The sequence below is a fragment of the Coffea arabica genome, chromosome 5e (genome assembly GCF_036785885.1).
Source record: "Coffea arabica cultivar ET-39 chromosome 5e, Coffea Arabica ET-39 HiFi, whole genome shotgun sequence".
NCBI classification, from domain to species: domain Eukaryota; kingdom Viridiplantae; phylum Streptophyta; class Magnoliopsida; order Gentianales; family Rubiaceae; genus Coffea; species Coffea arabica.
In genome coordinates this window covers 44,023,640-44,032,919 of record NC_092318.1, presented here as the reverse complement: position 1 = coordinate 44,032,919, position 9,280 = coordinate 44,023,640, and the positions used below count along the sequence as shown (strand labels likewise).

The 9,280-nt window shown below is 34.2% G+C and overlaps 1 pseudogene; it reads right to left on the bottom strand.

Moving 5' to 3' along the window:
* Window positions 1-311: 311 nt before the first annotated feature.
* On the bottom strand, window positions 312-5,411 carry LOC113743343 (protein DETOXIFICATION 40-like; annotated as a pseudogene).
* Window positions 5,412-9,280: the final 3,869 nt, after the last annotated feature.

Sequence of the window (9,280 nt, the reverse complement as noted above, 5' to 3'; positions counted from 1 at the left end):
GTTTGGATTAGCTGTTTTTTGGGATGTTTTTGAAAAACTTTGCTGTAACAGAGTTTTTAGAGTATATTTTGGAATATTTTTAGAAAATATTTTGAAATATTTAAGAGTAGAAGAGTTTCTAGAATATATTTAAAATTTTAAAAAAATTTAAACTAATTTTTAGATTACCTTTTAAAGTACTTTTAAAAATTTTTATTGTATTTGAAAAATTAGTTTTTGAAAAACACTCCAAAAACAGGGGAGCTTTAAACATTTCCTATTCCCCCGCCCCCCCTCCCTCTTTCCTATCTCGCCAATTTTTACAGGGGAAATTATTTCTTCAAAAAGCATTGCTTTAGATTATTGATAGTTAGGAGTTAGGACCCCTCGAAAGGTCTTTGCATTAGATGTTTAGAAATGTATTGCACTGAAGAACTCTTTTTACTCCGTCAAGAGTGGTTCTCCTTTCTTGTCCTCCCATTTATTCAACCTTCTCTGAGCAATCTCCACCTGCATTCCAGTTAATATAACAGCTTTGATTAACCAAAACTACTGTGGCTTTACCATCCATACCTGAGTGCAATTGAATGCAATTTCAATAGCTACTGTCCCTCTTTGATTGGGTAAAGAGTGGAATCTAAAGTTTGCTTGAAACTTTGTCAAGATTTGGACTCTTAACGATTATCGAAACTTTAGAGGGCTGCTTTAAAGTTGAGATATTTAACAAGAAACTAGAAGAATCACCTCTCTGTTCCAGTCTGTCTGATAAGTGGACCATATCAAGATGATAGTTTGCATCAATGTGGGCGCAAATCATGCCAGTCCAGATACCCTGAATGCCACGGAAATCTCAAGTCAGATTAAATACTGATGGTAGCCAAGATGAATCATACTCAATTTGTTGTTACTTGGATAAAATGTATTTTTTGGTTGTGGAATTCAGACAAAATTCTGGATCATGCTTGCAGGTGTTTCATAGGATGACCATGTGGAAATGATTTTTCCGGTTAGGGGAGGAAATTAAAGAAAATTGTGTGATGCATTGTAGAATCCAGAGACTGAATCTTGTTACCTTGGCACCCAGATTGAAGTAGAATCCCAGCAATGCACCAAGAGGGATCCCAACAATGTAATAGCAGTACACATTCACACATGCAACAAATGATTGCCAACCACACCCCACAGCAACACCTACAAGAAGCACGTTTGACACCAAGCTTTTACTTTGGAGTAGGAAATGGCACAAACATAATTTTCACTTCTTGTTTCCTTTCTACTTTGGGCAAAATTTTATATACCGAGATAACATTATTTGGAGATGCTATCCAGTAAACTAATGAATCCAGAAAGAAATCTGTTGTAGGACTATTAGAAATGCTTACCAGACAAAACTGGTTGAATCCCATTCAGAACCAGTGCGAGTGAGAGCAACGGACACATATCAGAGACAGCATCAGAAACAACTTGACCACCTGTGAACAGATAGCTAATCTGATGGCGCGATGCGAGAATAACAAGGGCAATGATGAGTGTGATAACAAATGACAAGCTTGTGACGATCGTAACGGAAAATGCAGCTGCCTTGGGCCGTGCAGCACCGAGCTCGTTGCCCACTCTCACGCTGTTCACAAATTTGCAGCAGGAGAAGTTGTTACAAACGCAAATTCAAGAGAGCCCCGGGAAGTCAGATGCATCAGATGAACTGAAGAAAGAAAGAGGATAATACATAACAGGGCTAACCTTGCTGCTGCATTGAATCCTATAGAGACCGTAAATACCCAACCCAAGATTGTCATGCTGCAAATGAATGCAAGATATTAGACAATCTGATGCGCTCTATGACTACCAATGTAGAATACTAAGAAAAGGTTCTACATCAAAGCTAGTAAATTATAGAAACTAGAGAACTGAACATGATTAAAGATCCAACTCGGAAACGTTCCTTCAGGAGAACTATTCTAATGCCTAAAAGTTGCATAGCTTAAGTAGGAAAGATTCTAGGAGGGTTTTTCTCCTTACCAAATAGAGAGGGCATCCAAAGAAACCTCAGGATTCGGAAGCATTCCTGATAAGAGAACAAGAATCTGGAAATACCAAGCTTCCAAACACAACATCACACCAGAGGCAACAGACAACTTAAAGAAGCTCCAAAGCCCGTGGAAGGCCTGAAAGCTGAATCCACGCCAGGTTTCTCTAGTCCTTTTGCTATACAAAATGTAGATAAACTGCCCGATCACGATTATCCACCAAGACAAGCTCAACACCAATGATGCACCTAAGAGTCCAAGTCCAAGCTGGTAAATTGCAACCCAGCTCAGAATGGCATGCAAAACAACCGTACCAGCTGAAATGAAAGCACTGGGAGCCACAATGCTCTGAGCCTGGAGAAACTTCTGAATAGGGAAGTTCACAGCATAGGCAAAAATTTGAGGGATAAGGCCATAGGTGAACACGGCTGCTGCACTGGCAATTTTTTCTGATTCACCGAGTAATAGGAGGATAGGTTTGCAGAATATGTAGACAAACATGATGAAAACCGCTGTTATTGAAAGGAGAATAGTTGATCTTTGAAGATAAATTCCAAGCATATCCAGTTTTTGTGCCCCAAATGCTTGTCCACATAAAGTTTCCACTGCACTGCCCATGCCAAGCTGTTCATAAAACGTCAAATTCATTTCCTCACCAATCTCGAGTTTGTCAACTTTCAAGAATTCCAATTTGAAACTCCAATTGAACAAGTACCAGCCAACAATTCAGCACCATGCTATGAAAGATTACTTAACATCTAATATATTTCTTATCCAATTATTTGAACAATTTATGAGCAATCCATTACACTCATGAGGATTTAATATAAAACTAAATCTTTTCTTTGTCATCATGCCTGGCACTTCGGGAAATATAAATCTGAGTACTCGGACCAACTTTTTATCTTTATTTACTAAAGGACAAATGGGAAGAAGACAACACAATGGTAATGAAGTGAAACTACATAACTAAATAGTTAAATATCAACTGTATCACATGAATTATATCTTTTTTCTGAAAAGCTTCAGCATGCATGATGCAATAGCCTTGCTGCCTAAAGTCTATGGTACAAAGAGCAAGATTAAAAAAAAAAAAAAAAAGGAACTGTGCTTTTGGAAACTTCTTTTGGTATTAATGGAAATTTATGTTCGCATTTGGGCAACAGGAAACAAAATTTAAATTCTCCTCTAAATCATGAATGGGGCAATCTCTTCAAAAACATAATAATGAGGAGACATTTTAATTAATAGGCAACTTGATTTGGAATACAAATCAAGAAAACGACTGAGGCCCATCCTTGTTGAAAAATAAAGAACAAAATAAGTACTTGTTTATGCCTAATGGAAACTTCTTGTCTGAAGAAGACCATACACTGCCCAAAAGTCATAATAGTTGAGGCCAGGTCGCTTTCATAAAAAAGGCATTGACAAATGGGCAAAACAAGGAAAAAAAAAAGGTCAATAGGACAAAAACAATAGACAGTAGTACAAAGAAAGTTAAATGTACGGAACAAACACTATATTGAGAAACTACTACAATAACTATACCCACAAAAATCCAACATTTTGATGGTTTTAGTAAAGTCGTATATAATAAGAAACTTGAAAAAATTGTCCATTTCAGATGTGGCCTGTCGTTTGAACAAACTGGTTTTTTAGTGTTAAAATGACTCTCCACTTGCAGAAGTCAGATTAACATGCATTCTTTGTCCAAAAACTTGCGTTAGAATTGCGCAATCCTAGTCATTTGTTAATTGCTTTGAAGTCCATTCAATCATTATAGTAAACCAAATCACAAAAGATTATGTATATTAACCAAAAGTTTAAAAAACCAAAATGATAGTGTATACTTCATAATTGTAATGTGAACAAATAAATCAATGTTACAAAGTTTGTGTAAATAATTTACAATAGTCAGCAGAGTCTGAAAAAACAAGAGAAAGAAGAAGAGGAGAAACAAACAACACAGTTGACATTAAACTTGTTGCCTTCCAACCTACAAATCGGTTATTGGTAGATGCCATCCATGTTTTCATTTGAATAAACTGTCCTCTTTTTTCTTTTCTTTCTTTTTTTTCTCTTTCAAACTGGAAGACTAAAGGGATGATTACTCCCAAAACTAATGAAAGATTAAAGATGTTGAAAGAAATTCCTTGGTTCTAAACCTTGTAGCAACAAAACTTGACCACATTTAATACCATTCCAAAATCAGTCTAAATTTCAACTTACCTCAAAGCCAAGATCTCTCTTCGGGAAGATGAAAAATAGATAAAGAATTACTCAACGGTTGACGTTTGCAGATAATGTTTGCAATAGAGTTTCTTGTCAAAGGAGGATAAGAAAAAGAAAGTAGTTCCTGATCCATCACAAAAAAGGAAAAAAAGAGAAATAATAATAATAACAAAATAAAAGAAAAACCCCACTAGTTGATCTAGTATATGAATGAAATTGTTCTTTAGAAAGATTCAAAATGTGGCACTAGTTCAATAAGAGACTTTTACATGCCAAAGTTTCACTATCACGGTATTGTCACTAGCTGGAAAACTAAGGGGAGTTAAAAAAAGGTACTGTAAAGAAGAAAACCCCTTAAATTGATTAACCAAAAAGATCAAGAAAAGGTGGAAAGTCAAAGGTCCACCTTTTAATTATCAGCCATGATTTCATCCATTCTCTTCCTTTAATTTATTTTACAAAAGTGAAAAATGCACTACATATGCTCAAATCTCACAACCCTGTAACACCAAATCATTTATCTACAATTCTTTTCACAAAATCAATATGCACCATAAAGTTACTAAAATAGAGGGATCATGCACATAAATCATGATCCACCTTTTCCAAGCCTATGTAAAACTTTTTTGTAGTATGAATATGTGGCAGTGTACGAGAGATCAGAGAAAGTTTTTACCATGACACCGTAAGCAAAAGTCTGGATACCATTATTCCCAAGATTAGCAGCAGCAAGTTCAAGATTTCCAAGATGACCAGAGAAAATCTGTGTAAAAACAGACATAAAATAGTTAACCATATAAACAGCTGCAGCAGGAGCGGCCAACCGGACCAAAAGCTTCAGTTCAATCCATGTCGCAGTGACAACTCGCTTAGCAATCGGAACATCAGTGTTATTCAACACCCTTTCTAGTTGAACATTTAATTCATTTTGGCTTTCTTCTTCTAGTGTTTTCGCCTTTGGGTTCAAGGTTGGTGTCTCTGCTGCATTATTGTTGTGGTTGTTCTCGAGTGGAGGAAGAAGTAAAGGTTGGTTTAGGCCATTGTGGTTGGAACCCATGTTGGAGATTTGGTTACCGTGCACCACCGTGTACGGTGGTGGTGGTGGAACAACTAGCTGGGTGGGTTGGCTTTTGGTTTTTTGGGGAGGTGAAGTTATGGGAGAGACGGGAGGGGACTAGATGTTATATAGGACTTCTCAGTGGTCTATTGCATGAAAAACCACTAAAAAAATAAGTAATAAATTATGGCAAAGTTGTGAATCTCTATGCATTCCTTCCTCCAGAAAAAAAAAAAAAAAAAATCATCTCTATGCATTCCTTATACTTTGGACCCATGGAAACCGTTGGTACAAATTATTGTGATAGATAACTCAAGTGAGATTTCTGTGGCCAATTCGCAGATATGAACTAGTCCTGTTCAAACTTATTATTACCTCGTCATGTTTCGCCTTTTTCAATATTTCAAAATTCGAGTCACACCACAATTCTTTTATCTAACATTTCACTTTTACCCTTTATAAGAGGTGATTTAAAAATTTTGTGGGACTCAAAAAAGTATTCTTATGTGAAGAAGGAAGTACCATAAAAAAACAAAGGAAGTGTTGCGTTAGTGGCACCACAATTATATTTGTGATGCAGTTTGTCATGTGGATCTTACAGCCAAGGAAAAGGTTTGAATGACATGGGATCCAAAAATCATTTATTAATATAATACTAAGGCATAATGAGTTTTTTATATAACTTTGGCCACCAACAGTATTTTAAAACTCTATTTGGATGTAGGTCAAAGAATCAAATCTCCTTGCCTACGTTCAAAAATTCAAGTTTCCTGGTGGTTCAGTCCCCTCTAAATTGTCCTTGGGTTTCTTCAAGTGCCCCTCCCCTCCCTTAGTATAAAGTAGCGTAGGTCTATCATGTCAAACAAAAAAAAAATTAATGATTTTTTTATATGGATGAATTGGCAAGGGTGGAAAAATTCTATTGAATTTCAACTCTTACTAAAAAGTTAGAATTTCAATAAACGTCCATTATTTCAGGACAGAGGGAATATTATTTTCAAAATATCTTTTTCTATTTTGCATCCACATATTAAATCCATTGAAAATAAAAGAGAAAAAAGATGCATTTGTCGTAAAATTTTTGAAATTTATATCCATCACTTGAATGGTATCCACCTTTGATAAACAAATGTGAATTTTGCAGGAAAAATGATACCCGACCCATCGTTATTTTTGGTCTTTAAGGGCACAAAATAAGAGACTATATTAAAATAATATATCTTGCCTTGGCTGCTATCTTATATATTGAGCATTGCTGGATTTCACACGTAAATATGACTACTATAACAGTATACTAGTAGTGTAATCTTTTTAAAACATTTCTTCTTCTTCATTTTTTGTTTTTTAACCCTCTCACCTCTCCCACACTTCTCATCCTGCCCCAACCGTTAAGTACAAGATTCAAACCTAAACTTAAGAGTAAAAAGGACTCCAAAATTTCTTTATTTCTTCTCTTGTTTTCTAGTTACATGAAAATACTTTCATTTTTTGAGAGTTTCATATTGTATGAAGTGCCTAAGCATAAAAGAAATGCTGCAACTCGTGTTGGGAAAGATTAATTTAGAGATACATGAAGTTTTGTAAGAGAATCAAAATGTTACTACTCTCTCTCTCTCTCTCTCTCTTGTTTCTCAAAAATGCAATTTATTGTCTAAAAGGTATAATAATAAAATAGTTTCAAGACTTCAATATTGTGGCTTAGGTACAAAATTATATTTCTTTTCCACTTTTTAATTAATTTTGATTTTACAAATTTTCTGGGCTGAATTAATATGGTATATCTACTCAAATTTGGTGATTTTTTTTTGGTGTCTTTAAGTAAGACAGCATATAAGGCACGATTATGCCTCAAGCAGTTGAGAAGACGGGTGGTCTTCCGAAGTTGGTTTCATAGTTTAATAAGTCCCATAATCTATATATAGTAGGTTTTCACTCAATTTATGATTATATGATCCGTACAAGCATGAAAGTTTACTACGTAAGAATACTAATCAAAATAGCAAGAATACTTTTTCCAGAGCTGCTATAATATCCACCACTTACAAAAGTTTTTGACATATTTTTATATTACTTTTATTTAATTAAAGGACTAAAGCACTCTTTATTATTCACAATTAGTTGGGTTAATAATTTTTTTTGAAATAAAAGTGACATTGCTTGCAGGAAGAAAGGTCTGAAAAGATAAAATGAAATAGGAAGAGACCTATGTGAAGGAGATGGCAATAATTTTTTTTCTTTTCTTTTTTTGCAGAGATAGTAATAGAAGAATATATTGTGCTGAATGGCAGATGGTGGTTGAAAGATGAGAGCAATTTTGGAAAAAGGATGGATTATCAGTGAAAGTTGTTTTAACGTTTTAATGAAATAAAATATAATAAAAGTGTCTTAGAAGCTTATAAAGGTGTGGCAACACCATTTTTCTTTTTCTTTTTTTTTTTGATAAATCACTATATGGATTCACTAACCTGAGTTTGGGCTGCTAAATTTGCTTTAATATATATTAGGATATTCGACATCTAGAATCAATTTTAGATTGAAGATTTGGGGTTAAGCATTCAAACATAGAAGTGCTAAATTCCAAGCATCTTGTTTTCAAATTTTATTTTATCAGGTTTAGCATTTTTTTTTTGTTTTTTGTTCCAAGATCAATATTAAGTCCTATCAACATTCTACTTAATTTGTTTTCGATGGCAAGTACTTGTAATGCCTTTCTTGTAATAGAACCATAAAGGCAAAAAAGGTATTTCTCTTTTTAGCCTGGATGATTTACATTATCTTTTGGTATATTGAAATTGACGTTTACTTTTTAATAAATATTTTACTTTGATTGAGCTGTAATTTATTTAAATCCATTATTAACATAGGAGTTTTATTGTCAGATTATTATCCTTTATCACAAGATCAGCTTAAACAAGTATATTATTTGCATATACGTCTGTGCTTATAGATGGATTTGGAGCACAATCAATGGCTTATGCAAAAAATTTAAAACCTAGATCAATTCTATGGCATATTAACATTGGAGGAAAAACCACATTTCCACACAGAATATAGTGAAAAAAAATGTGATTGTTTTTTTACTTTAATCTTGTGTACAATGGTGTAAATTAGGTTTTTGGGGGAGGTGAATTTATGGGGGAATTGGGAGAAAACTTGATGCTATATAGGACTTCTCAATGGATGGTTGCACGAAAGAACCAAAATTTTAATAAGAAATAAAGTAAGGTAATGATGTGAATTAATTCTACGCATGTCCGTACACCATGGACCCATCAGAATTTTTGCCAGATACAAGATTACAAATAAAAGAATAACATTGGTACACATGATTGTGATGGAAAAATAATTTGTTGATTATGTGGTCAATTGGCATGTGTGAACTAGAACTGTTCAAACTTCTTTTTTTCCGGTAACAATACATTGTATAACCTATTCTATTCTAATCTAGTAGGAGGGAAGCTTAAAGAGACTTGTGTTAGGAACTAGTGGGTATACAGACCCAATTAGACCAAATGAGTGCTATGACACTACCTTTAGATTTTTTTTTTTTTTTTTTTTTGCTGCAAGTGAGGTTTGAACCCTCACCTACAGCCCAAGGAGGGACTTAAGCTCAGTGGTTTAGAACTGTTCAAACTTCTTGTCGTCTTCGATTTTTTATTTTCTATTTTGCGTCCACATATTAAGCACACCAGAAAAGATGAATTTTTCATAACATTTTAAAATTTGTACCCTTGAATGGTATCCACCTTTGTGAAAGAGATAAAGACATCTTGCCTTGGCTGCTATCTTATTTATTGAGCTTTGCTGGATTTCACATCTAAATAAATTCTAGTAGTGCAACTTTTTGAAAACTTTTTTTCCCATATTTTCTAGTTACATAAAAATTTCTTCAATTTGAAGAATTTCACATTATATGAAATGCCCAAGCATAAAAGAAATGCCACAACTTGTGTTGGAGAAGATTAAGTTAGAGACACATGAACTT